General features: G+C 45.8%; 1 protein-coding gene across 4 annotated transcripts in view; it reads right to left on the bottom strand.

The window, feature by feature from the left end:
- sez6l (seizure related 6 homolog (mouse)-like) overlaps positions 1–27378 on the bottom strand; it is a 106260-nt gene that overhangs the window by 55418 nt on the left and 23464 nt on the right. Inside the window, exon 1 of one of the 4 annotated variants that reach the window (XM_085464681.1) lies at positions 2573–2648. The exons of the other annotated variants lie outside the window; for them this stretch is intronic. The gene's annotated coding sequence lies outside the window, so the exon portion shown is untranslated. Of the gene's footprint in view, positions 1–2572; positions 2649–27378 lie in introns of those variants that run through there. 4 annotated transcript variants of the gene reach the window in all.

The raw sequence follows: 27378 nt of genomic DNA, 5'->3' as shown, positions 1-27378 counted from the left end.
AATGCCTCATCCTAACCCTTACCCCTAATCTAACCACAACCATATTTTGAGCCTAGAGTAGTATAGAGGCATGTCAATTTTGGGTCCTCACAAAGATGTTTAAACAAGTACACACACATGTATACATTGTAGTAGACAAGGCAGTTAAGCATGACAGGAGAGAAGGATTAAAATACCATCTCCAGCAGCTTAGTTCAAAAACAGCAAACACCAGCATTTACACCTACATCCTCCAGCTCCTGCCACTAACACTCTGCAGTCACCCTCAATAAGCAGCCATACAGTCCGGCCTAAAAAGTGCTCATGATGCAGCCTCAACATGATTTAATAATTTATAGTCATTTACATACTCCTCAAGCAGGAGAAGAACTAAGAGAGCACAGCTGCTCTCATTTTTATCACAAGGAAATAAATCAGTGAAAATATCCTCTCTGTGTTGTCAACACTCTGAGAGCTTTCTTCTCATTTTGCCATTTTCCATCTTGAGACAGAAAATAAATAGTCTTTTTGTAAGAGAAAATTTTTTTTCTAGATGTACCTGCATTATGCTCAACTTGTCACACCATCATCAAGAAATTCATTTAAACTTTCACAGCTTGTGATTACTTAGGCAGCTACACAGCAGTAGTTGTCAATACAAGCACTCATACACACACACACAACCTCGTATTCATATCTTACTGAGGACATCTTACTGATTTAATGCTTTCTCTAGCCGTCATCAAAAATGAATGCCTTTATCCTAAACCTCACCATAACCTAATTGTAACCCTGACACTAAAACCACATTTTTAGCCTCAAAAATGCCTTGAAATTTGCGGGGACGGGCATTTTGTACCCATAGGTGACTGTTAATCCCCACAAGTATAGTAGCATGCCAATTTTCTGTCCTCACAAAGATGTGTAAACATGTACACAGACATTTAGCTGAATTCTTTGCAGGCAACATTAGTTTTCTAAAGATGCTGAAAACTTTTGCTCCTGATACAGATCTGCTGTATTAGTGTGCTTTTGTTTTGTTTTTTTCAAGTTCTTTAAGTGATATTTTTAGACAAAATTATGCTTATTATACTGATCCAGAAGCCAAACATATACAAAAATAGTATCACTTCGTTCTGGATTAAGTCATATTAGACTGCTGTATATACCTGGATCTGGGTCACCTGGGTTGTCAAAAATTAGTGGAAATTACCTGTTACCCCCTAAATTTTAACCTATCCCTTCTTAGGTTTTCTGCATCCTTTCACAATCTTATAGTTAGTTAGTGACAAAGTATTGTCACTTTATAATCTCAGAATTTATAATCAATATCATCATTATGTCCAGAGATGCATCTTTTCACCAACTGCAGGATCCCTGTAGGAAGAATATAGACATATTTATTAGATATAATTTTGAACCACCACAGGAGCTCAACCTGTCAAGTCCCATCAGAAGCTGTAATTCACTTAATGATGCAGTGACAAAAAATAACAAGCTTCATCCAGCAGTTTTTAAACACCACAAACCCATAGAAATAGGTTCAATCTTTTCCTATTAATTGGGGAGGAGGAGGCGCCGTTGGGGACGGGTGCAGTGTGTGCTGGGCGGCTGCCAGGGGTGGAGAGCCTGGTGGCCCAATCCCCGGCTACCAACACTAGTGACTAGTGATGGGATTTCCGGCTCTTTTTAGAGATCCGGCTCTTTCGGTTCGACTCACTAAAAAGAGCCGGCTCTTTCGGCTCCGAACCGGCGCTTTAGGTTGTTTTGTTGCTTTAATTAATTTATTATTAACAATAATGTAAAATTATGCACAAAAGGAATTACTAACGTAAAAAAAGTGGTTTTATTTGTATATGTTTATATATAAATATATGCGGTGGCCCCTAGAGACAAAACACGTACAAACTCCAAAACACATTTCTAGCATGAACTGAACTTCCAAAGCAGAGCTACTAGATCACTTAAATTACACAATTGAAAGCATGTGTGTATTCTTTGTGTATTTATACACAGGCACTCATATATATTCAAATAATTTTAAAAAAAAGTTCATTTACCTGTTACTACCACACACCAAATCTGGTTGTTGGTACTTGCTGGCTTGTGTAGCCACAAGATAACAAAGGCTCAACACTGCGCCCAGCATCCTGGAGCACTTCTGTTGTCTTTTGTACGTGTTTTGGAGTTTTTACGTGTTTTGGAGTTTGTACGTGTTTTTACGTGTTTTGGAGTTTGTACATGCTTCAGAGTTCGTACGTGATTTGAAGTTTGTATGTGCTTTGTCTGTAGGGGCCACTGTAAATATACTTTTATTTTTTCACTCCACATAAAATGTAATAAATAAATCATATAATACAAAAATCAACTATTCACATTTCAACTTTTAACTATTTAAATTTTCATCTGTTTCCTTTTACAAATTTAAAGTGAAAACAACACAAAACACTGCAAACCACAACACAATTAAATATAAATTATAATATGAAAACAAAAAGAAGATGCACATTCTCTGTCATATGGACCCGCATGAATAAACTTTCTGAATCCTTTATCATCTGCAACCGAAAATAGTTGTGGATGATTACTATACCTTTCTAATGTGACGCTGTTGTCCCTGGCTCTCTCTCTCTCCCTCTGGCTCTGTTCCTGTGCTACTGAGTGTAACTACCGCCCCTCCCCCCTCTGCCCAGCGTAAAGCACAAGGCTCAGGTGCGAAGTGAAGCAGAAAAAAAGTGCGAGAGAGAGTGAGAGAAAAAAAACCCCAAAAAAACCCAAAACACGTGACGGCTCGCGATAAGGAGCCGGCTCGCGTCGTTCACGTCAAAGAGTCGGCTCTAAGAGCCATTTCGTTCGCGAACGACCCATCACTACTAGTGACTGGGACATGGAACGTCACCTCTCTGGTGGGGAAGGAGCCTGAGGTAGTGCATGAGGTCAAGAGGTACCAGCTAGATACAGTTGGGCGGCTTGGGTTCTGGAACTAGTTTCCTGGAGAGGGGCTGGGCTCTGTCTAAGTCTGGTGACTGCCCTCAGTGACAGACGGCAGGTTGAAGTGGGTATTTTAGTATCCCCTCAGATTGCTGTCTGTGCATTGGGGTTTTCCTCGGTGGACGAGAGGGTTTTCCCCTGTGCCTTTGGGTCAGAGAACAGGTCCTGACTGTTGTCTGCGCCTAAGTGCCAAACATCAGTTCAGAGTACCTAGTCTTCTCGGGGTGCTTAAAGGGGCTCCACCTGGGGACTCTGTCATCTTATAGGTCCAAATGGAACATGTTCAGCACTTCCGCTGCAGTTTTCATGCTGCACTGAACTGGGGCAGAGAGATGGTTGATGCCTGTCGTGGTGGTAACCCCCGAACTAGATGGTAGATCCCAGAGGTGAAGGTTAAGTTAGAACCATTAGGTTAAAGATGGTCTCCTGTTGGGCTTGATTAGCCTGCGGGACTCCAGAGGTAGCTGATAGGTAATGACAGGCCAAAGGGAATGCGGCTGGGGCAGTGGCTAATGCAAAAACTCAGGTGTGGTAGGAGTTCGGAGAGGCCGTGGAAAAAGACTTTAGGACTGCCTCGAAGAGATTCTGGCAAACCATCATGTGAGTCAGGAGGGGAAAGCGGTGCTCTACATGCACTGTGTATAGTGTGAGTGGAGTGCTACTGACTTCAACTGAACAAATACTTTGAGGACCTCCTTAATCCCACCCACTGACACATGTTCTATAGAGGAAGCAGAGTCTGGGGACTGGGGTCTATACCTGGGGGTGAGGCAGTGAAACAATTCCTTGGTGGCAGGGCCCCTGGGGTGGATGAGGTTCACCCTGAGTTTCTGAAGGCTCTGGATGTTTTAGGACTGTCTTGGTTGACATGCCTCTGCAATGTTGAGTGGCGATCAGGGGCAATACCTCATTGATTGGCACACTGGAGTGGAGACTGCAGGGTGTGCTCCAACTATAGAGGGATCACACTCCTCAGCCTCCTCATTTCGTCCAAGTGGGAGGAATTTACTGCCTCAAGTGGAGGAATTTAAGTATCTCTTGGTCTCATTCACGAGTGAAGGGAGAGGGAGATAGGCAGACAGATTGGTGTTGTTGCTGGAGTAATGTGGACCCTGCACCAGCCCGTTTTGGTGAAGGGAGCTGAGTGTAAAAGCAAAGCTCTCGATTTACCAGTTGATCTATGTCCTCAATAGGGATGAGAATCCCAGTAGTCCAATACCTTGGAATCGTTAGTCTGCCTGCCTATCGATCTCACTTACTGGTTCTTACCCTCTCGCTATGATCAACTGATTTCAGTTTGTGTGTCAGAGGAGGAAAATAGTGGTGTGTAGTCCAGCACTGTAATAAAGTAAGCCATCATTTGTGGTGAAGCCACCCGCTGCTCCAGCTCAACAGGTAACAAACTGATGAACAGTCAGGTTGCAGCCTCCGTTTCTACCTGTTCATATTTCTAAAGTAGAATCGTTTTGGTGATCACTTTAAAGTCTCTTTGTGCTGGTTTTCATCTTTGATTTGTGTTTTCAGCTTCGTGTTCAGACCCAAATACTAAGAGAAAGATCACTTGTGTCCTCACTAGGATAGGGATTTGTGTTGGTGTGTAGGGCTGTAGCCTGTAGGTTTATATTGTTAATTGGTAATTATGAGGCAGTGTGTATCAGATAATCAGTAACATGCAAATAACGTAATGAGTAGTATAATAATTGTCTTTCTCCTGGGTGTAATTAAGTAATGTACTGCATTAATTTTAAGAATTTTTTTGTGTAATATGTGTAATAACTTTTTTACTTTAGTTTTTTGGAGTTATGACACTGATCATAACAAAGAGGGGAAATACCTCCAACATGCACAAACATTTGACCACTAAGCATGTAATTATTTTGCATGAATGTAATATGTTTGATATGCTGTTTAGAGATGACTCTCAAAGTGGAGCCATTGAGAATCAATAAGGGAATCAATAAGGAATCGAATATGTAAGTTATATCAATAATGGAATTGGAATCTCACTAGATTACAGCAGCAGATCTGAATTCTCTGATTGATATTTTACTTGCACCTGATTGTTCATCACTACACACTTTCTTTTGGTTCTATCATTTGGACATGACTGCCATTTCGGCAGCTCATTTTGACCTTCCTGCTGGGTCTATCATGCACTAGATTTCTGGTGGTTCTACTCCAGTTTAGTGGATGGTCTGCAGGGTGTGTTTACTGTGCAGGAAGTAATTATTTGATCTTCCACTGCATTTGTAAGTTTGCTCATTACAGAGAAATTAATAGTCTCTAATTTTATGATAATTTTATTTTAATGGAGAGAGATCAAAGATACAGAAAAAATGATAGATTAAGATACATATTTGATCTACTTCAACACAGCCAAAATTGTGGTTCCCACAGATTGGCGGTGTGCCCATGTGGCACACATATTATAGCCAATTAATACATTTCAGATACTCCTGAATTCAACTGATTATGTGCATAAAGGACACCTGTCCATAGAAAAATTTTTCCATTCCATGTTTTCTATCACCATGGATAAGACCAAAGGGGAGATCAAAGGTCAAAGATGTCAAAGGACATTGGAGACAAGAGACAGCACAAGACTAGAATGGGTTATAAGACCATCAGTAATAAGCATGGTGAAAAGGTGACAACTGTTGGCGGAATCATTTGGAAATAGAAGAAATGTAAAATGAACATCAACTGTTCTTGGTCCAGAGCTCCATGCAAGATTTTTCGTGATATGGTGTAACTGGTCATGAAGACATCGGTATATCAAAATAAAACTACATGGGAGGAACCTGTTAATGACCTGAAGGCAGATGGGACCACAGCCACAAGGCAAGGCAAGGCAAATTTATTTGTATAGCACAATTCAACAACAAGGTGATTCAAAGTGCTTTACAGAGACATTAGAAACAAAAACAAATAAAAAGCATGATTTAAAATTGATTAAAACAAGCAAACAAACTAACTAACTAAACACACACATTTCACACCTGTTCGCGCGATCTGAACCCTTATCGTAAGGGGAGCTACCAGTCCTCTTACGATAAGGGAATACAATTGGTAACACACTGTCTATAAAGTCCCCTGCTCAAGAAGACAAATGTACAGGTAGGGATGGGTACCGGTATCCGGTGCCACGATGGCACCGGTTCTGACATAAACAGTAGTAACCAGGCCGAAAAGCAGCGCACATTTCAGTGCTTTATTTCGGTGCTTTTTTTTTCCTGAGCTGTGATACACTTTAGATTCTAGCCAATCATTTTACGTTTCCGAGGATAGTAGGCGGGTCCAGGTACGTACGTTCTTTTAGAGCAGAGCTACAGATTTAAAATGCCCAAGGCGAAGCAGTCAAAAGTCTGGCTGTACTTCACAGCAAAAGATGCAAACTCAGCAGCAACAAGTGCTTTAAGCTGATACTGTGATATTGTCAAAGGAGGTAACACCTCAAATCCGATGAAACACCTGGCGACGCATAGCGTTTTTTTTTTTAAAGCCGAGAAATGCGCCGTATTTGATAGCTTGCTGCGATACCTCACACCGTGCACATCTACTGCGGGTGGGTTGCCAATTATCGGACCCGGAGCAACATCCCCCAAAAACCCAAAGAATAGAGTCCTGGCCCCTAGCCCTGCCAGTGTAGCAGAAATGATGACGGATGATGATGGCAGCAGCCGCCGTTATTCTCTGCGTGAGTAGCTTAATGTTGTTCGTGTGTAATTCACGTTGAGTAGGCTAACCACGTTATTACATTAATGCATGTAAGGTGAACTAGCAAACACCGTCGTAGCTACATGCGGCTGTCTTCTTGTTTGATGGCAGATACTCCCTTCACCCTGGCCAAAAAGGCTAAAATGACCAAAGAAAAAGTGGAAAACAGTTAAACATGAGAGGTTTTTGGACAAAGTTTGTGTTTTTTCCATTGTTTAAGCACTGCTTCCAGCCAAGAGTGATACCATATATGCCCCATAGCTGCAGAAAAGGCTAACATTGTTTTCCTTTTACAAAAAAACAGCTGAACATGAGAGGTTTTTGGACCAATTTTGTGTTCTCCATTCTTTAAGCACCGGTTTGAGCACCGTTTAAGCACCGGCACCGTTTCAAAAGTACCGGTTTGGCACCGGTATCGGATAAAACCTAAACGATACCCATCCCTATGTACAGGCCCATCTCAAGTTTGCCAGTGAATATCTAAATGATTCTGTGCTGTGGTCAGACGAAACCAAAATTGAGCTCTTTGGCATCAACTTGATCTGCTAAGTTGTTTATGAAGAGAGTGCATTTCATAAAACAAAACTTCAGTAATTCTCTCTCAGCTATCATTAACTTTAGGGGCCACACACTCACACATGAACAATAATGGCTGAAAGAATTGTTTCAAGGTACTTTTTAGTTTACCATTCAATAAATATAAAAAAAATATATTAAAGATTTATCTACTATATCTGTCACAAAAATGTAGCTAATAATTAATTTTTAAACATGGGAAGAAACACTTTTGTTTATTGTGCCATGGTTCTGTGTCATTTGAACCAGCTTTAAGTTTATTGTCTTTTTGTAAATCTCTCTCTCATGCTTCCTCCTCTTTCTCTCTCTCGTGCTTCCTCCCTCTCGTTCTCCCTTGCTCCCTCTCTCTGTCTCTCATATCTGCTTTCCCTCGACCCTTCTGTCAAGCTTGCGTGTCCCATCTTACGTCCCTCTACGTTTCCTGTTTTATTTTGACAGTCTTGTGTTCAATGTTCAGTGTGATTAGTTTTGCTTCCTGAGCGGCATCATGTTCATTTGTGTCAGCTGTGTTCCCCATGTGTTTCTACTTCCCTCATTACCCTTCTGTATATTTAAGTCCTCTTTCTCCCTTTATTCATTGTCGGGTCGTCTGTCTTCCTCGCATCATGTTCCTGGAATCAATGTTTTCTCAAGTCTTGGTTTTCTCGGGTTCATGTTAATGTTCACGTTTATATTTAGAGGTTTACTATGTCTGGAAAGAAAGAAGAAACTGCCAGGCTGAATAAATAATACTAATAAAACTGTATGACTTGGCCCGTCAGTAGCGGTGGGGTTACTGATGGGTGCGACGGGAGATGTGTTACCCCACCTCAGCTGCCCCGCCAAACTTATCTTTCAGTCCATAACTCATTCCTGCAATGCACTAGTGGATTTAGGCGCGGAACAAAGCTTTATGGATGAGACTTTAGCCAGGAGATTGGGGGTCCCGCTTGTTTCCCTGCATATTCCTTTACATGTTGGCCTTGGAAGAATGGCGCCACTGGCTGGAGGGGAGTGTGCATCCGGTGCTGGTCTGGACGGACAATAAGAATCTGTCGTACCTGCAGACAGCCAAACGCCTCAACGCCCAGCAATACAGGTGGGCCTTGTTTTTTACTCGTTTTGATCTTGTCATCACTTACAGGCCAGGGTCGCGTAACACCAAGCCAGATGCCCTCTCGCGCCAGTTTGCTCCCATTGGGGAGGGGGAGGAGGAGGAGGTGAGGACTATCATCCCGGCCAGCTGTGTGGTGGGTGCGGTGACGTAGGAGATTGAGAAGTTGATCAGGGAGGAAACTGGAACCTGGTCCCAGTTCGGGCCCAGTGGGCCGACAGTATGTTCCCACAGCTGTCCGTGGCAAGGTCACTCATTGGGTACACACAGCTAAGTTCTCCTGCCACCCAGATAAGAACCGTACCATCAAGTTCTTACGATGCTTGTTCTGGTGGCCTGCTCTGGTGAAAGACGTCCAAGAGTATGTCACTGCGTGTACCATCTGCGCTCAGAACAAAGTTCATAGCTCTCCACTCTCGGGTCAGTTACGGCCAGTTGCTGTCGCCAGCCGTCCATGGTCTCTACCGGTGGACTTTGTCACCGGGTTTCCACCATCTTCAGGTAATACTGTTATACTTACCATTGTTGACTGCTTTTCCAAGGCAGCCCATTTTGTGGCCCTGGCTAAACTCCCATCTGCCTTGGAAACTACTAAACTCCTCGCCCAGCATGTTTTCCGTTTACATGGCATTCCCCAGGACATTGTGTCGGACCGAGGGCCCCAGTTCACTTCCTGGGTATGGAAGGAGTTTTGTGCTGTACTGGGGGCCCGGGTCAGTTTGTCTTCTGGCTTTCATCATCAGACGAATGGCCAAGCAGAGAGGGCGAATCAAGAACTGGAGGCCATGCCTGTGTCGTCTCATCTAACCAGTCCACTTGGAGCGAGCAGTTGGCCTGGATTGAATATGCCCACAACGCCAGTACGTCGACTGCAACGGGTGTGTCACCTTTTGAAGCCTCCCTAGGTTACCTACCTCCGCTCCTGTCCATCATGGAGGGTGAGCTTGCCATACCATCTGTCCAACATCATATTCGTCGATGTCGGCGCGCCTGGAAGGCAACTAGGGCGGCCTTGCTTAGGACGGCGGAACGGAACAAGAGCTTGGCAGACCGTCGCCGCACCCCAGCGCCCGCTTACCGGGTTGGCCAGAAGGTATGGCTCTCAACCAGGTACATTCCCCTTCGGACTGAGTCCAAAAAGCTGGGCCCCCACTTCATTGGGCCTTTCCCTGTTCATTCGGTCCTCAATCCAGTGATGTTGAAGTTGTCTCTGCCCCGCAATATGCGGATTCATAATGTGTTTCGTGTTTCTCAGGTGAAACCAGTCCAGACCAGCCCGTTGTGCCCACCTGCTGGGTCCCCACCACCTGCCCGGATTATTGACGGCGCACCTGCATATTCCATAACACTGATTATGGACCCTAGGCGACGCGGTAGGGACTTCCAATATTTGGTGGACTGGGAGGGGTATGGTCTGGAAGAGCGTTGCTGGGTGCCGCGATCCGCTATTCTTGATGACAATATGGTGAATTCCGCAGGCAGCACCCAGACAAGTTTGGTCGGTCGCCGGGAGGCTCCCGTTAAAGGGAGGGTACTGTCATGGTCCGACAGCCCTCGCCAGGCTGCCTGCCCGTGTGTTATTGTGTGCGTGTTGCTCCCTCCCCCTCTCTTCCACTCTCTCTCTCGTAAAGGGATTGTTTACCTCCGAGCGGTGACGAGCATTCCCGAGAGTGTTCCCACACTGAGGCTGGCCGCACCTGTTGCAGATCGGAGCCGGCCAGCTGTAGCCAATTATCCGCAATCTCCAGCGCTGCCTTCTTAACAGGGCGATCAAGCTTCAGTCAGCACTGGATCATTGTGTGAAGCACGGTAGAGCAGCGCAGACGTTTTTTTGTGGCAGTTTACGTTGAGCTGAGGATTGTTTAATTACTCTGCGTGTGTTTGCCACTAGCAGGGAAACGGAGAGAGATCACAGGAGCTGGACAGCCACTTGGGATTACTGTTTTGGAAGGAGTCACTACGTGTGTTTTCACTTCACGGTCACGAGCACTGCTAAGAGGAGAAGGAGGAGACCACACCTGGGCACCCATCACTTTATATACATATATATTGAACTGTTGCACCTTTACCGCACTGTAAATAAATCCACTGCCTTCTCCAAAAGGAGCCGTGCTGTTTTCCACACCTACCCTGACAGAATATTTCACAGCTTCACCTCCATGTACGTCTTATCCTGAAAAACAAGCTTCAAGGACAACTAACCTCTCTCTAATGACAAAATACAGTTCCAGAGCAAGTTGATGTTGTGTTACATTTTGTTCATGTTGAATATCAGCTTCCACTTAACTATAAATCTTAACTACAAGTCAATTTTTTGTTTGTTTTTTTTACTTTAGACTATTGTTCCATTGTATTAACAATACAATAATGTAAAATGATATTGAAAGCTGAGGTTATTCTGAAAAAAACAGGCAAAAACATTCACTTAATTTCTGGCCCTTTTACAGACAAAATTACCAAATAGGTCCAGGCGGCCTGTATGATACTTAGTCAATAAAGGGTTGGGAGACCAGCAGCATATACAAACACCATCATGGATGGTGACATGCTCTCCCAATCACAAGATGGGAATTGGAAGGTTCACCCGCAATATCACTGTGTGTGAATGGAGCTGGAATTTTAGATTTGCCACACATGGAGTAAAAGTTTCAATGGAAGGAACTGAGAAAAACAAGACAAAGTTGAAGAAAAACTGCCCACATGACTGCTGATAATGCACACAACTATGAACTGCTGCAGGATGTGGGAGAGACAGACAGCAGTGGTGGGAAGGAGGAACAATATAACAAGGAGGGAGAAGAGAACATGGAGGATCAATGAAACTGTTTTTAGTGTGGGGACGCATGAAAATCGGGTTAAGGAAAAACGAAAACCTGAGGCCGACTGACTTGAAGCGGAGGTTGAGAAAGGTACCTAAGCATCGCAACAAAAGTGAAAAAAGATGAAAATAAAACAGAATGCATTACCCGCCTACTAACACACACACACACACAATGAAGACCAGCTTACACTCACAAACATGCCCACATCTCTCATTACTGTTAAAACTGGAAAACTTGACACTGGCTACAAAATTCTGAGTTCATCCACTGCTGACAGACACCAGTTAACCTGTTGTCCTGCAGCCTGGAGAATTAGCTTTTTAATAGAGTGGTGCTATACCAACCAATGATCAGTTAATAAATTTAGTGGTAATATATTAAAATCGTAAGATGACTGAACTGAACAACACAGTCTGACAAATGATTGAACAACACAACAGTTCAGTCTGATCCTTCATACTTCATACAATATGAAGGCACAAATGAGATGGTTTCACCTCTCTTCGCTCTCAACTCGCGAGTTTGTTTGTTGTTCAAGAGAACAGTGTCCAGTATGTTGGCTGTTATACTTTTTTGCATTTGAAAATAAAAGTTGGGCTGATTTTAACATCATTACAAAAAGTGTTGTTAATTATTTTTTATCATATTCATTGTTGTGATATTTTGATACCATGGTAGCATTTACAGGATATTGTTTTATAGTGATATTATACAGGAAAACTGTTACTCAATAAGGCCCATTTACTAGTTGTTTTTCTCTTTCTCTGTGACCCAAGAATTAATGTGTAAGAATCACAGGCTGGTACCAAGGTCGAAAATACCACAGAGATCACTTCCTTACTCCCATCCTCCCGTCTTTATCTCCTAGAAAAGAGCTTGTTAAAGGCCAGGTGGTTTGTTTCAGAATTCACTAATGAAAGAACTCTGTATTCTATGTCTAGGAGTGTATTTTGCTGGGATAATCATAAATTGTAGCTGAACTGATAAACTACACAAAGGATACTTCTTTGCTCAGAGGGCAGGAAGACGCTTCCTTATTTGGTCTGTACCGGTTTGAACTGAGAATCTGCTGACACACGAACCTTTTTCCTCTATATAAACTGTTGTATGATGAATAAACCTTTGAGTTGATTTTGGGAAAGCAACCTGAAGCAGTCTGTGTTTCCTTGTTCTCCCAAGCTACTCCCGGCGCTGTAACTAACCTGCTGAACGGCATACCTGAGTGTTACTTTGAATAATTTTGAATCTTATAGGGTAAAGACAAAACTCTGCTTATAGGTGCCCACCCCTCGGAGGAAACCCGATCCACGGAGAAACCCGGGACGGAGATTTCTTTCATTCATGGTACCACAAATTGTTTTTTCATTTAGTTGAACTTGAAATGTTTGTCAGTAGGTAAACAATTAGTATTGTACAGTCAGAAATATCAAGTTATTCTTAATACTGCAGACTTGCAATGAACAAGTTGTCCTAACAGTCATCTTAAGTAAGCTTTACTTACTTACTTTGCTTTTTTGAGGCAACGAGTTTCCTTAGTTTTTTTGAGTTCTAGGAACTAATGAGGTTGTACGGTGTACTCGAAATTAATAAGTTGCCCTAACTTGGTCATCTTAAGTAAACTTGATCCAATTTTTTTGAGTTCTGGGAGCAAATGGGCTTGTACAGAGTACTCAAAATAAATAAGTTGTCCTAATTTAGTCATTTTTAGCTAAGCTTTACTCAATTTTTTTGAGGCAATGAGTTTCCTTCGTTTTTTTGAGTTCTGGGAACTAATTAGATTTTACAGTATACTTCTTCAGAAACCTATTGAATGAAAGGAGAAACACCTTCAAAAAAGTTAAGTCCAGCCCTTCTTTCCTTCTTAAACAAACGTGAACACTCCATTTGGTTTGTTCTTCAAACAAAGACCTTAAAAAAGAAGGCATGAATTCATAGAACATCTTTGATATGCGCTTGACCCTGCAAAATATGAAACAACACACTAGAATCAATGGGAAATGTTACAGCATAGAATAAATGAGTCTCTAAGTGGGGAAAGTAAGAATTACTGGATGTATATTTTGAGTGAAGAGACTGTGTACCTTCTGTCTGACTTGTCTTCACAGCTTGAGATGAAAAACAGATTAAATACCACACTGAGACAAATAAAGGAAACAAGCCTAACAACAGATCTTTTTGGTGTGACTGGGCTGCATGGCAAAATAAGAGCTGCCATACAATCACAATGGAAATGCACTATAATGGTCTGTGAGAGTGTGTTTCTAAATCACATTTATGATATGATTAAAAGAAAATAAAAGCAGAAAACAGAATTGTGGTAAAATATCAGTAAAGCAATTTGTTACCTGAACACCATGTGTTGTTAAGTTAGCTTTATAGTGTGGATAGACTTTTCTAGGAAGTGTTTGGGCCATGGATGACTGTTGCTTTGTCCTTAACTGTCCTCCAGTGAATGCTTCAAACCTTTATTTTGTTGTTCTACTCATTCCAGTTACCCTCTTTCTGGGAAGAGTGGCATCATCTGACTTTGAACTATGTAAGCAATGATTTCTAATGAGAAAGACATGTTCCTTTACCAGTGTTGGGGAATAACGAAATACATGTACCGCCGTTACGTATTTAAAATACAAAATATGAGTAACTGTATTCCGTTACGGTTACCGTTTAAAAAGGTGGTATTCAGAATACAGTTACTTTGTTGAAATGAATGGATTACACAGTGGTATTTTCCTGTTCCATTAGGCTATGCTCTCTCTATTTTTGGTGGAAACCCAAACAAAACACGCATTAAGAGGCTCTAATGTATGTGTCTCAATCTCGCGGCCCATGTCACCTCTACTTAATGACGTGAAGAAATATTTTTTAAAAATTATTCAAAAAAATTTATTGATATGAAGGCAATAGGCAGAGTGTTACAGGCATAGCCCTAAAGAATGTAGCCTCATGGGCAGTGTAGTCCGTGCTGCAGGGAGAATGGACTGCCATTCCCGTTATGTGTCTGTAAGCGAGGGAGGGAGAAAAAAGGAGGGAGTCACAAAGTACGAGTTGTCACCGAGAAGAAACGGGAGCTGGAAGCATGTAAATATAATAATAACCTCTGCAACCAAAAAGAGTGCCTGACAAGCCCAGTTGTAAGTAAGCTATTAAGACTCGACTGTACACTGTGTTTGTGTTTTCCTCCGAAACAATAAGTTCAGTTGGAGCAGCCTTTCAATGCCTCTCTCTGTCTCTCACCTCTCTCTGTCTCTAGCTAGCAAAGTTGACCCAGAGAACAAAGTAAAGCTAGTTTTCTGCTACAAGCCCGACACAGAACCTGATGTTTTAGCCAGAGGTCACTTTACGGTTATGTCTTTACGGTTCTGAGCCGCAGACCTGTTTCATATACCCGCGGAATAGTTTTGTATACAAGATCGCTGCTAAAAGTGCAGCCTTACCTAATGTCCACCCTACTGTTACTCATTTTATATTAAGATTTAAAAATCTAGTTGGTATTGGTATGGCGAATAACCTTCAGTAAAAGTAATAAATCACACAGCAATAGTACATTCATGTAGTTATAAAAAGTATGATAATATAAGTAATCCAAAGTATTCAGAATACGTTACTCTCATTGACTAACGTAACGGAATACGTTACAAAATACATTTTGGGGCATGTATTCTGTAATCTGTAGTGGGATACACTTTAAGAGTAACCTTCCCAACACTGTCCTTTACAGACAGAGCAAATGGAAACGCTCCTAAACAGAATCATGAGAAGCTCAACATGTATCCTTGAGTTTGGTTTAAAACTCAAAGTCTGCTGAAGATATAATATAATTAATTTCCTGTCATATTCTCAGGTAATGTGCCGACAGCTTCCATAGCTACTCTGCAACTTAATTCATTTCATTCGGTCACTGGGCAAATAACAAAAACCAGACCTGACCATTAAAGCACAGGTTGTGTTACTGTTGTTACCCAGTAAACATGATGATGGCTGGCAGACTTGTAGCATTTTTTGAGGTTTGTTTGAGGGAAATGTGCTGTGACATTTACTATTTGACAGCTATTATTTGATGGGGCTGTCTTGAGCTGTCTGAAGAGATTGTCAGCCAAGAGACTTCTTACTCACTGCACAGACTAAAACTCACTGATTTAATCGAAATAAGGTCTTATTTTAAGACCTTTACATTTCATTTAAATCGTTATCAAATGCGTTTGCAAATTTTTATCCCACTCCAAGCAACTAGAGCAGCACATTTCAGTGATCAGCACCTTCAGTCAAAATGCAGGAAATAATTACCCTGCTTGCTTTCCACCAAAACTGCTGGAACTGCAGTATCAATACTATCTTTAGAAAAGCAACAACAAATAGTAACAGCAACTGAGCAGCAGTGCATTACCCTCTGAACACTGAGCAGAAAAGGTTAGAGGACATTGCTGGGGCAAGAAAATAACCACTCAGCAGATTAAACACTTTAAACCTAGTAAGGTGGGATTGCCGCCATGGCTGGGATGGCAAAGTTCCTGCCAGAATCTCTGCTCTTCACACATTCACAAGTTAGTTAAAGACAATAGCTGGTATTTGATTCTGGCTTTACTAATATCTCCTAGTTTACCAATATTTACCACTAATGAAATCAGAGTGGGTGGTGTCCTCTCAAGAAATAAAGTAAATTGTGCTAAAATACTTTGGAATCAATATTATACCTGGCCGCACCTATGACTGTGCATTCAAAACACCAACTGACCCGCCATCACCTTTTATGTTCTTATGGTTGATGAATCCAAGTCAATTTCTTTAGCTCTCTGTGCAAATAATATAAACATAATCAAATGAATGGCATGAGTGTGCTCATCACATCATTAGAATAGTTTACCCAACACTGAAGGGTTTCTAGTTTTCTTTTAAATTAAAAGAGGGATTAGTATTGTCATAACCAATGTGCAGGCCAGACTTGAACGCAAGACTTAGAAGATCAGATTCAGTGAGTATGTTTACAGTGATCAAGGGAAGATCCACAATCTCTATTTACACAAAGGTCAACAAAGCAAGTTTGTCTGATCGTGAAAATCCAATGTGTCTGATCACTCTTGGCGCAGGAACAGTCTCTTCTCCATAAATCTCTTGCACACAATTTCCTCTCCTCCAGAGATACATGCTGGGGCTTCTGTGCAGACTAGAAGACAGGCAAGTAATCAGAGAAACAACAGGGAAGCAGACTTACAGATCAGAAGAAGTTTCACTACCACAGTTTGTTCAATGCTCAGTTGAAGACTGAAGGTTTGCTCTCACTATAAATAGAAGTCAGATGATTAACAGATCATGAAAAGGTTGGCTTGATTGTTTCACGTGTGCGCTGGAGGAGGACAGATCCAAGAAGGAGCCTCCTGGCGCTCACTGGGCTTATTAGGATGTTTGCAACTGAAGTCTGAGCATAATTTTGTTCATAACCACCGTATGTCTCAAGTGGATGACTCAGGACTGTTACCTGGGTAGGTTTCGTCCCGCTGGGCATTTCGGACCAATGACTCGATTTCTCAGGACAGAACCAATGATGCAGGACGGTGGCAGAATGGTAATCTCCTCCACAGTAGTGTCAGCAGTTGAAAATTGTCAGGATAAGGCATCTGGTTTGACATTCCAGGAGCCAGGTTGGTAAGTGTTTACAAAATTCAAACAAGCAAAGAAGAGGGCCCACCTGGCTCGTCTTGAATTCAGTCACTTGGCCGCTTCAGGTATGCAAGGTTTTTGTGGTCAGTCCAAATTAATTAATGGATCCACTCAGCTCAAGCCAGCAGCATCACTCCTCTAAGTCCATCTTGACTGCCAGCACTTCTGCTCACCACATCATAGTTGTATTACGTAATAAGAGAAAAGGCACAAGGGTGCATTTTGCCTTCTTTGCAGAGGAATAAGATGTCTTCAAACCGCGAAATCAGAAGCGTCTACTTCCATGATTAACTGTTGGGTGGTAACGAGCTGGATGAGGATGGGTGCAGAAATGATGAGATCCTCGAAAGGAGAAAGGGCCTTTTCTGCCACCTTGATCTTCACTGGGTCAGCTCTGATCAACCCCTTCTCTACAATGTAGCCTAGGTAGGAAACTGAGTCAATGTGAAACTCACATTTTTCACCCTTGACGATCAGCTTGTTTTCCAGCTGGTGTTACAGCACCAGAAAAACATCAATTCATCTCTTCATCTGAGGATTGTTTTACGCTCAGGCGAAAACTGAAGGTTTGCTGTCAGTATAAGTAGAAGCCAGCTGATTAGCCGATGACAAACAAGTGGGCTTGATTGCGTTAGGTGTACGCTGGAGGACGGCAGAGATCCCAGAAGGATCCCTCCCCTGCAAAATAAGGCATGGTTAGACACAAACACACCACACATTCATGATGAGAGGGAGAGAGAGAGAAAACCAAAATGAAGAAAGGAAAAGAGAAATGACAGAGATGCACAGGAGGACAGAAGGACCATGACAAGTACACTCATAAATAACAGTATCCTAGTCATTCTCTTAGAGTTAAATGTGTTTTTTCATATTAGCATTATGTCCAATGTATTATGAAGGAGTCTGTGAAGGTTCTCAGTCATGCAGGTCATCGTAGTCAAAGGAGCTTGCAAAGAAAAGCGTCTGGACTTCTTTAAGTTGCTTGAAGACATTTCACCTCTCATCCGAGAAGCTTCTTCAGTTCTTCTTCAGCTTTTCTTTGCAAGCTCCTTTGACTATTATGCAGGAGATAAGAGCTAGGATGTCCATCAAATAAAAGCTCAGATCTGTTATATTAGTAAACTTAAAGTTTCATGGATATTGATATTAGTAATTTTATTGTTAATATTAATAATTAACTACCTAACCCTACCTAACACCACCTATACTGTTGTTACTTGCAGCAAAAGTGGTAAACTGACTCTTAACCTGGTGGTTAGCAATCATTTTTCCTTACAACTGATTAACTGGCTCGAATGTATCTGCTGTGAAAGGTCACATGTGCAATAGCATGAAAGGTCATGAGGCAGCATGCGTGTGCCTTTTGTCTGGGAAAGCTTTGATGTTTCAAAGGCTATAGCTGTAGCATAAGTTGTTTTGGGAGCTCGCCAGGGTACAGTGATACCTGGGTGACCTCTCGATCACAATGATCAGATGAAAAGGACCTCTTGCTGGTCCTTGACAAAGGTTTAGTTGAAAATGAGAACACTGACTATAGCTCAGAGTGATCAGGATAGCTGCATCTATTTCAAGAGACAGTTTTATTGATTTTGAGTCTTTGAGTAGCCTGATCCATTATGGCCATCACAACAACAAATGTTTGTGTCATGGTCCCCGTGCCTGCCCAGCCGGCCTCACAAGGCTACACTTGTGTTTTTTTTTCTCTTTCTCCCCCTATCTCTCTGCCTGGGCGGAGCTCACAGCTGGCTCCCGCCCTTGGCTCTCACAGCTGTTGGCGATCAGCTGATCATCCGTCTTCTATTTGAGGCTGGGTCACAGATCCTCTCATCGCGGGATGATTGCGCTACTGACATTAGTCTACCTTTCCAGCTCCCGTGGTCTTACACCTTTATGCCTTCGTGATTTGTGAGTGATATCTCCCTTTCCCTGTTCCAGCTTATCTTCCCGGACCTGTGACCTCCCCGCGGTACGAACGTGTGTGAGGACGTGAGCGAGCGTGAGAGAGAGAGAGCCTTCCCCTAATCCCCTGGAACCCTGAATTTCCCGTCACTGTATATATTATTGCACGGGTGTGTAAATAAATTGTGTTTTGAGACATCAACCTGCTCTGCGCTTGAGTCCCTGCTTTCAGCCCGTGACAGAATCATCCCGCCAGGAAATGGACTCAGCAGACTCGGCGGCCTCCACTCCCACTCTCGCCACCCTGGCCGCAATGCTGGAGCGACACGAACAGATGTTTGTTCATCTCCGTGGCGAGCTCGCTGCTCTCACGCAGGCTGTGGCCCAACGAACACCCCTGCCGGCAGTTCCACCTGCCGCCGCTCCTCTCCAGGAAGCCTCGGCCTCAGCAGTAAGTGCCACACCTCCTGCTTCTTCACTTTCCCAAGCTAACAGATTTCTACCCACACCGAAAGCTTTCTCCGGAGAAATTGATAAATGTGCTGGCTTCCTCACTCAATGTGCCCTTCAGTTTCGTCAGCAACCGCAAGCTTTTGCTAACGATGGTGCTAAGATTGCATATATAGTTCAACTACTCCAGGATCGGGCTCTGATTTGGGCTCAAGCTGTGCTCCACGCCAACCCTGACATAACGTATTCTGACTTTTTGGATAAGTTCAAAGGCGTCTTCGATAGAAAATCCACCACGCTCACAGCCGGCCAGCGCCTGCTCGCGCTCAAACAAGGCAAGCGGAGTTTGGCTGATTTCTCTATTGACTTCTTCACCTTAGCTGAACAGACAGAGTGGGGGGAGGAGGCTTTAAAAAGTACTTTGCTTTCTAATGTTAACGAAGACATAAAGAAAGAACTGATGCTTCGTGAACTGCCTTCTTCCCTAGACGCGCTTATGACCCTGTGCGTTCGGCTGGATGACAGAGTACGTGCACACCGGAGCGCGCACACACGGACGGGACAGGAATCACTGGATTATCACGGGGCCTCTCCAGCCGGCCGCGGGCCGCGCGACTCTGACGCCGGTGATGAGGAGGAGCCCATGCAGCTTGGACACTCGCGGCTAACGCCTGCAGAGCGCCAGCGCCGTCTGGCCGCCGGTGAGTGCGTCTATTGTGGCCGTAAGGGTCACTCTGTCTCCTCGTGCCCGACGCTGGCAAAAGGGCGCGCTCGCCAGTGATTGAGAGGGTGCTGGTGGGCGATCTGTCTAGTAAAAACCCTCTCCCCAGACTTCTCTTACCGGCCAAACTTCAAGTACAATCTGTTTTTCACTCGCTTTCAGTACTCATTGACTCTGGGGCTGAGCAGAACTTTATTGACACCTCGCTCGCCGCCAAGCTGAACATCGCTTTGGAGCCCTTGTCACGCCCTCTCCGCGTGCACGCGCTCTCTGGTCACTGCCTGCCCGATATCACTCATGTCTCGGAATTCCTTTCGTTGTCTCTCTCGGGCAATCACACGGAGAGGATTTGTTTTTTTGCATTCACGGCTCCACTCACTCCGCTGGTTCTCGGTCACCCCTGGCTTGTGCTCCATAACCCGCACATTGACTGGGAGAAGGGTGACGTCCTGGGTTGGAGTGTTAATTGTCACATGTCCTGCCTTCGGGCGGCCACGGCGCCCATTCCGCTTCTGCCCTCTGGTTCGCCGTCCGACCCCCCAGATCTTTCGGCGGTTCCGCGGGTCTATCATGACTTGCGTGGCGTGTTCTGCAAGGATCGGGCGCGGTCCCTTCCCCCCCACCGCCCGTATGACTGCGCTATCGATCTCCTTCCGGGGGCTCCGTTGCCGTCTAGCCGCCTGTACAGCCTCTCCCAGCCGGAGCGGGTCGCTATGGAGCGTTACATCTCTGAGTCGCTCGCTACGGGCTTGATCCGTCCCTCCTCCTCCCCGGTTGCGGCTGGGTTCTTCTTCGTGGACAAGAAGGACGGTTCGTTGCGCCCGTGTATCGACTTTCGCGGCCTTAACCTGATCACTGTCAAGAACAAGTATCCTTTGCCGCTGCTTTCCTCTGCTTTTGAGCTGCTCCAGGGCATGACTGTTTTTACTAAGCTGGACCTGCGCAACGCCTACCACCTGGTTCGCATCCGGGAGGGGGATGAGTGGAAGACGGCCTTCAATACTCACCAGGGGCACTTTGAGTACCTTGTTATGCCCTTCGGCCTCACCAACGCTCCCGCTGTTTTTCAGACCATGGTGAACGAGGTGCTTCGTGACTTTGTTAATCGCTGTGTCTTTGTGTACTTGGATGATATTCTCATTTTTTCTAAGTCACTCGCGGAGCATCAGGTGCATGTGAGACAGGTCCTGCAACGCCTCTTGGAGAACCGGCTGTTTGTGAAGGGGGAGAAGTGTGTGTTCCACGCGCCTGCGGTGGCTTTCCTGGGCTATATAGTTGAGAACGGAAATCTACGTACCGACCCTGGGAAGGTGCGTGCGGTGGTTGAATGGCCAGTCCCTCCTAATCGCCGCCAACTGCAACGTTTTCTGGGATTCGCTAATTTCTACAGGAGATTCATTCGCGATTTCAGTAAGATCTCTCTCCCTCTCACTAGACTCACCTCTCCGAAGGTTCCTTTTCTGTGGGACCCTGCCGCTCAGCGAGCCTTCGTCCAGCTCAAGGAGAGGTTTTCCTCAGCGCCCATCCTCCGGCAGCCGGACCTCACAAGGCAGTTCGTGGTGGAGGTCGACGCTTCTGACTCCGGGGTGGGGGCGGTTCTCTCACAACAGGAGGACGGTAAGCTTCACCCATGTGCTTTCTTCTCTCGCCGTCTCTCACCCGCAGAAAGCAATTACAACGTCGGGGATCGGGAACTCTTGGCCATAAAACTCGCCTTGGAGGAATGGAGACATTGGCTGGAGGGGGCTGCTCACCCATTCATTGTTTGGACGGATCACAAGAACCTGGAGTACATCCGTTCGGCCAGACGCCTCAGTTCTCGGCAAGCCAGGTGGGCATTGTTCTTCGCTCGCTTTGATTTCACCATCACCTACAGGCCCGGATCTCGCAACGTGAAACCGGATGCCCTGTCCCGGCAGTTTTCCACCACGGAGGAGGAGTCGGTACCCGAACCAGTTCTGCCGGCGGCCTGGGTGGTTGGAGCAGTTTCCTGGGAGATTGAATCCCTCATTCAGGAGGCACAAGAGACTGAACCGGATCCTGGGACCGGCCCAACGGGCCGCCTCTTCGTCCCCTCGGCGGTCCGCTCCCAGGTACTCCAGTGGGCTCACACTGCCCGTTTCTCATGCCACCCCGGGGTCTTCCGTACCCTGTCCTTCCTTCGACGCTACTTCTGGTGGCCCACCATGGCGAGGGACGCCAGGGAGTTTGTGACCGCCTGCCCCGCCTGCGCCCAGAACAAGCGGTCAAACCAACCTCCGTCGGGCCATCTTCTACCTCTCCCTACGCCGGCTCGACCATGGTCACACATCGCGCTGGACTGCCTCCTTCTGCAGGTTACACCGCCATACTAACTATCATCGACCGTTTCTCTAAGGCTGCACACTTTGTCGCCCTTCCTAAACTCCCTACGGCTCTGGAGACGGCTCGGCTCCTCGCCTCACATGTGTTCAGGCTCCACGGGATCCCCGAGGACATTGTCTCGGACAGGGGACCACAGTTCACTTCCCGAGTATGGAAGGAGTTTTGCACCGCATTGGGGGCCAAGGTCAGCCTCTCTTCTGGTTTCCACCCACAGAGCAACGGACAGTCCGAACGGGCTAACCAGGAGTTGGAAGCTGCCCTCCGGTGTGTTGCCTCCCACAATCAATCGACCTGGAGTGAACAGCTGCCATGGATCGAGTACGCCCACAACAGCCACTCCTCCGCCGCCACGGGCAGGTCACCCTTTGAGGCATCCCTGGGCTACCAACCACCCCTGCTCCCAGCTGTCGAAGGTGCGCACTCTGTCCCCTCTGTTCAGGCTCACCTCCGCGGGTGCCGCCGGGCCTGGCGTGCTACTCGGGCCGCTCTACTCCGCACTAAGGAGCGCAACAAAGCCCTCGCTGACCGTCACCGGACACCGGCCCCTGAATACTCCATCGGTCAACAGGTATGGCTGTCTACCCGTTTTGTGCCGTTGCGGACGGAGTCTAAGAAGCTGTCACCTCAGTTCATTGGCCCCTTTCCCATAGACTCCATTGTCAACCCTGTGTCCGTTCGCCTCAAGCTGCCTCGTACCATGCGGATTCACAATGTTTTCCATGTGTCCCAGGTCAAGCCGGTGCTCTCCAGCCCGCTGTGTCCTCCTGCCAGGCCCCCGCCGCCCCCCCGGCTTGTGGGTGGTCAGCTGGTCTATGACATCTCCCGCATCATGGACTCCCGGCGCCGCGGCAGGGGTTTTCAGTACCTGGTGGATTGGGAGGGCTACGGGCTAGAGGAACGTTCCTGGGTGCCTCGGGCGGCTATTCTGGACAGGAATATGCTTCGGGACTTCCATCGCAGGCATCCAGGTAAGCCTGGTGGGTCGCCGGGAGGCTCCCGTTGAGGGGGGGGTACTGTCATGGTCCCCGTGCCTGCCCAGCCGGCCTCACAAGGCTACACTTGTGTTTTTTTTTCTCTTTCTCCCCCTATCTCTCTGCCTGGGCGGAGCTCACAGCTGGCTCCCGCCCTTGGCTCTCACAGCTGTTGGCGATCAGCTGATCATCCGTCTTCTATTTGAGGCTGGGTCACAGATCCTCTCATCGCGGGATGATTGCGCTACTGACATTAGTCTACCTTTCCAGCTCCCGTGGTCTTACACCTTTATGCCTTCGTGATTTGTGAGTGATATCTCCCTTTCCCTGTTCCAGCTTATCTTCCCGGACCTGTGACCTCCCCGCGGTACGAACGTGTGTGAGGACGTGAGCGAGCGTGAGAGAGAGAGAGCCTTCCCCTAATCCCCTGGAACCCTGAATTTCCCGTCACTGTATATATTATTGCACGGGTGTGTAAATAAATTGTGTTTTGAGACATCAACCTGCTCTGCGCTTGAGTCCCTGCTTTCAGCCCGTGACAGTTTGTGCTTTCCTGTCTAGACTGAAGATGGGAGTGTTTAGCTCAGTGTTACAGTGAGTACTTTCTGTTTTAAATGTAATGTTGTTAATTTTTAACTGAGAGGCAACACGGTTCCCACTGTTGCCTCACAGCAAGAAGGTCCTGAGTTCAATTCCACCAGCAGGCCAGGATCTTTCTTTGTGGAGTTTGCATGTTCTCCCCATGTTTGGGTGGGTTCTCTCAGGGTACGGGATTTTTTTTAAATGTTTAGAACAATATTAGAACAGGTCATGCACATCCTAGGTGTATTCTATGGCTTTATCAGTATATATTTACATGAAAAATACTAGATTCAGATCGACCTTTATCTGAAACAGGCTCTCTCTCTAGCTCTGTAATATTTTGTTCTACAGCCTCAAGCTTTACAGTTTCAATTTATTCTTTAGATTTATCTAGTAAGCACAAAGCCACTGTAAATAAATAAAAATGTTTTTTTGGTTAATGTTGCCAATGTTGATCAATATGTTCACCATATTCAATTCAGTTTTATTTACACAGTGCCAAATCACAACAACAGTTACCTCAAGGCACTTTATATTGTAAGGTAGACCCTACAATAACACATACAGAGAAAAACCCAACAATCATATGACCCCCTAATGAGCAGCACTTTGGTGAGAGTGGGAAAGAAAAACTCCCTTTTAACAGGAAGAAACCTCCAGCAGAGGTGAGAGAATGAAGGCAACACAAAAGACATGCTGTGGAAGAGAGCCACGGATTAATAACAAGTATGATTTAATGCAGAGAGGTCTCAGCTTCATATAAGTTTATTCATCATGTATATGACACAGTCATTTTTCTCTGTTTAGCTTCTTTTTTTTTTTTTTGCCTGTCCCGTTTGGCTCTTTTGCCATCAGAATTGTTGTCTAAAGGCGAAGAAAGATGCCCAACGGATTTACTTTACCAAATTGACCATCCCAGCCTTGCCGTAATGGTCCATTTGAGTCACCTTTTATTGTTTATTTATTTATTTTTTTTTTTTTTCACTTGCTAGATACGGGGACAGACTTGAATGAGGAAAAGAAAAGGGAGAAAGGAAGAGGGGGAAAAACAGCGGAGAAGAGGGATGGAGATAAAGGGCAAAAAAACAAAAACCAACTAAATAAGCAGACAAAAAAAAAATACATATATCAATCACCTGGATCACCTGTTGAGAAAGAAAAAAGAAAGCAAGCAGAAGAAAACGAGAGCAATACAATACACAACATCACAATGATCTATGGGAATATAACAGTAAATAATAAATATTAAACATTATTGTGCAGCACGTAAGATCGACAGCGCACAGTGTGCTTTGAGGTAGGAGCCAAAAAGGGTGTAGTTTGTGTGTGTGAGCACCCGTGTGTACACTTGTGAGCATGGACGCGCTTGTTTTTAAAAGGTTCCTTCATGTAATGATCTGCTAGAGGGTGTGGGGGAGCCACAGTCCCGTCCACCAGGGCATGAAGCAGGTATGGAAGAGATCAAAACTCCAGACATCCAGAGGCCCCCAGAATACAAGAGACCAAGGAAGACCAACAGAGGGGCAGCCGCGCCACTGTCCCAGAAAGAGCTGAGGAGAGTCCCAGATGAGGGCTCACTCAGCAGCCGCGGAGCAGAAGCCAGAGCTCCGCCGGCAGCCAGCTGCGCCAGAGTGACCGAAGGTGTTACCCTTTTCCCTGCGGTGGGGAGAAGCAGACCGCCCCGACTCCGCAGCAGCAGGGAGGCCCCACACTCCAGACCCCAGTCGGACGGCCAACTCCTCCTCCTGGCCCCCCGCTCCAGCAGGCCGCAGAGAACGGGGGTGAGAGAAGACTCCAAAACCTCCCTCCGCCCACTCATATGTAGTGTTTATGCATGTGTGTTCTAAGGTGCATTTAAAACCCAGGAGGGCGTGGAGCTACCTGCCAGAGAGCAGCAGCAGCACAGCCCCTCCTGATACCCCTCAGTGTCTACGTGTATTTAAAATTGAGAGGTGGGCAACAACGCCAGAGGTGAGGTGTACACCCTGATGGTCTTTTGGAGTCCGTGTAGCGTGCCCACCCCCAAGATCCTATATGTATGCAGGTGGTCTCCTCTCTACAGGAGCTCACTCTGCATGTGGGGGAGAGATATAGGAGAGGTAGAGAATGAACTCAACCTGGGTGTCTATTGTCTTGTGTAGTTTGGGAGATGATTGGATGATGTGGTGGGTGCAGTTTTCTCTGGGGTGGAGTCGGGTGGGCTGCCCCGGACTCTGTGGGGCTGGGCAGTGCTGCTGCTGCGGGGCCCCCTTGCCCTGGTGGGTTCCAGAGTGTGGGGGTGCCTACTGGGGGTCAGCGGGGGAGCTGGCCCCAGGGAGGGGCCGCTTGCCCTTCCCTTTCTTCCCTCCCCATCCTCAGCTGCCTCCCTATTCCCGCTCTACCACAACCACCCACACACGCAGGGCTTGGGGTGCAGGTATGTCACCAGGGTGCAGGGGAGGCACTCCCCCTCTGTCCCTTTCTGGCCGCCTGTGCCTCAATTTTATTCTGCAACCTAGACATCCACATTACTCACACTCTCACATAACACATACATATAGGGCCTTGGGGGTGGGCACGTTTTACAGCATCCAGAGGATGGTCGGTGTATTCCAACCCACCTCTGGCGCTGGTGCCCTACCCTCAATTTTAAATGCATATAGACACTGGGGGTTTTCGGGAGGAGCCATGCGCTCTCTGATAGGAAGCAGGAACCATGCTCTCCTGAGTTTTAAATGCACTTTAGAACAGCACACAGCAACACTACATATGAGCGGGCGGAGGGATGTTTGGGGTCTTCACTCACCTCGGTTCTGTTAGCCGTCAGGGCTGGGGGGCTGGGAGGAGGTGCTGGTCGTCAGATTGGGGTCTGGGATGCGGGGCCTCCCTGCTACTGCAGATAAGGAGGTGGTCCGCTTGCCTCCACCCCAGAGAGAAGGGTTACATCTCCAGGGTCTAGGTGCAGCTTGCCCCTCTGGGGGCGGGGGTACCTGGACCTGGGATATAGAGTATGTTTGGGGAGTGCGACTGTGTTTGAAGTGTCTATTTGTGTCTGTCTACACGTTGGGTGAGTGCCAAGTATTTGGTTGTGTATATGGGGGTGGGAATGCACGTTTGTGTCCGCGTGCGCCTGTTCGTCTGTGTCTATATGTCATGCCCTGGTGGACGGGGCTATGGCTCCCTACACTCCCTAGCAGATCGTTACATGGAGAAACCTTTGGAATACAAGCATGCTGATCCACACAGGTATGCACACAGGTGTACACACGGGTGTTCACAGACGCGGACTACACCTTTCTTGGCTGCTGCCTCAAAGCACATTGTGAGCTGTCTATCTTGCGTGCTGCACAATAGCGTTTAATATTTAGTATCTACTGTTATCTACTGCTAGCTAGTTTATTGTGATGGTGCTGCTTTTATTATGTTGCTCTTTTTTGTTTGTTTTCTCTTCTGGTTTTTTTCCTCCATACAGGTGATCCAGGTGTTTTGTTTGTTTTTCTTTCTTTCTTCCCCCCTTTCTCACCGTCTCTTCTCCCCTCTGTTTTTCTTTCTCTCCCTCTCTTTCTTTCATTCTTTCTT

The sequence above is a fragment of the Copadichromis virginalis genome, linkage group LG7, assembly GCF_057382275.1.
Source record: "Copadichromis virginalis isolate Kocher_CV1m ecotype Utaka linkage group LG7, C_Virginalis_male_GT1.1, whole genome shotgun sequence".
Classification (NCBI taxonomy): Eukaryota; Metazoa; Chordata; class Actinopteri; order Cichliformes; family Cichlidae; genus Copadichromis; species Copadichromis virginalis.
Note: the sequence above shows the minus strand (reverse complement) of the source record. Positions and strands in the feature narration are given on the sequence as shown.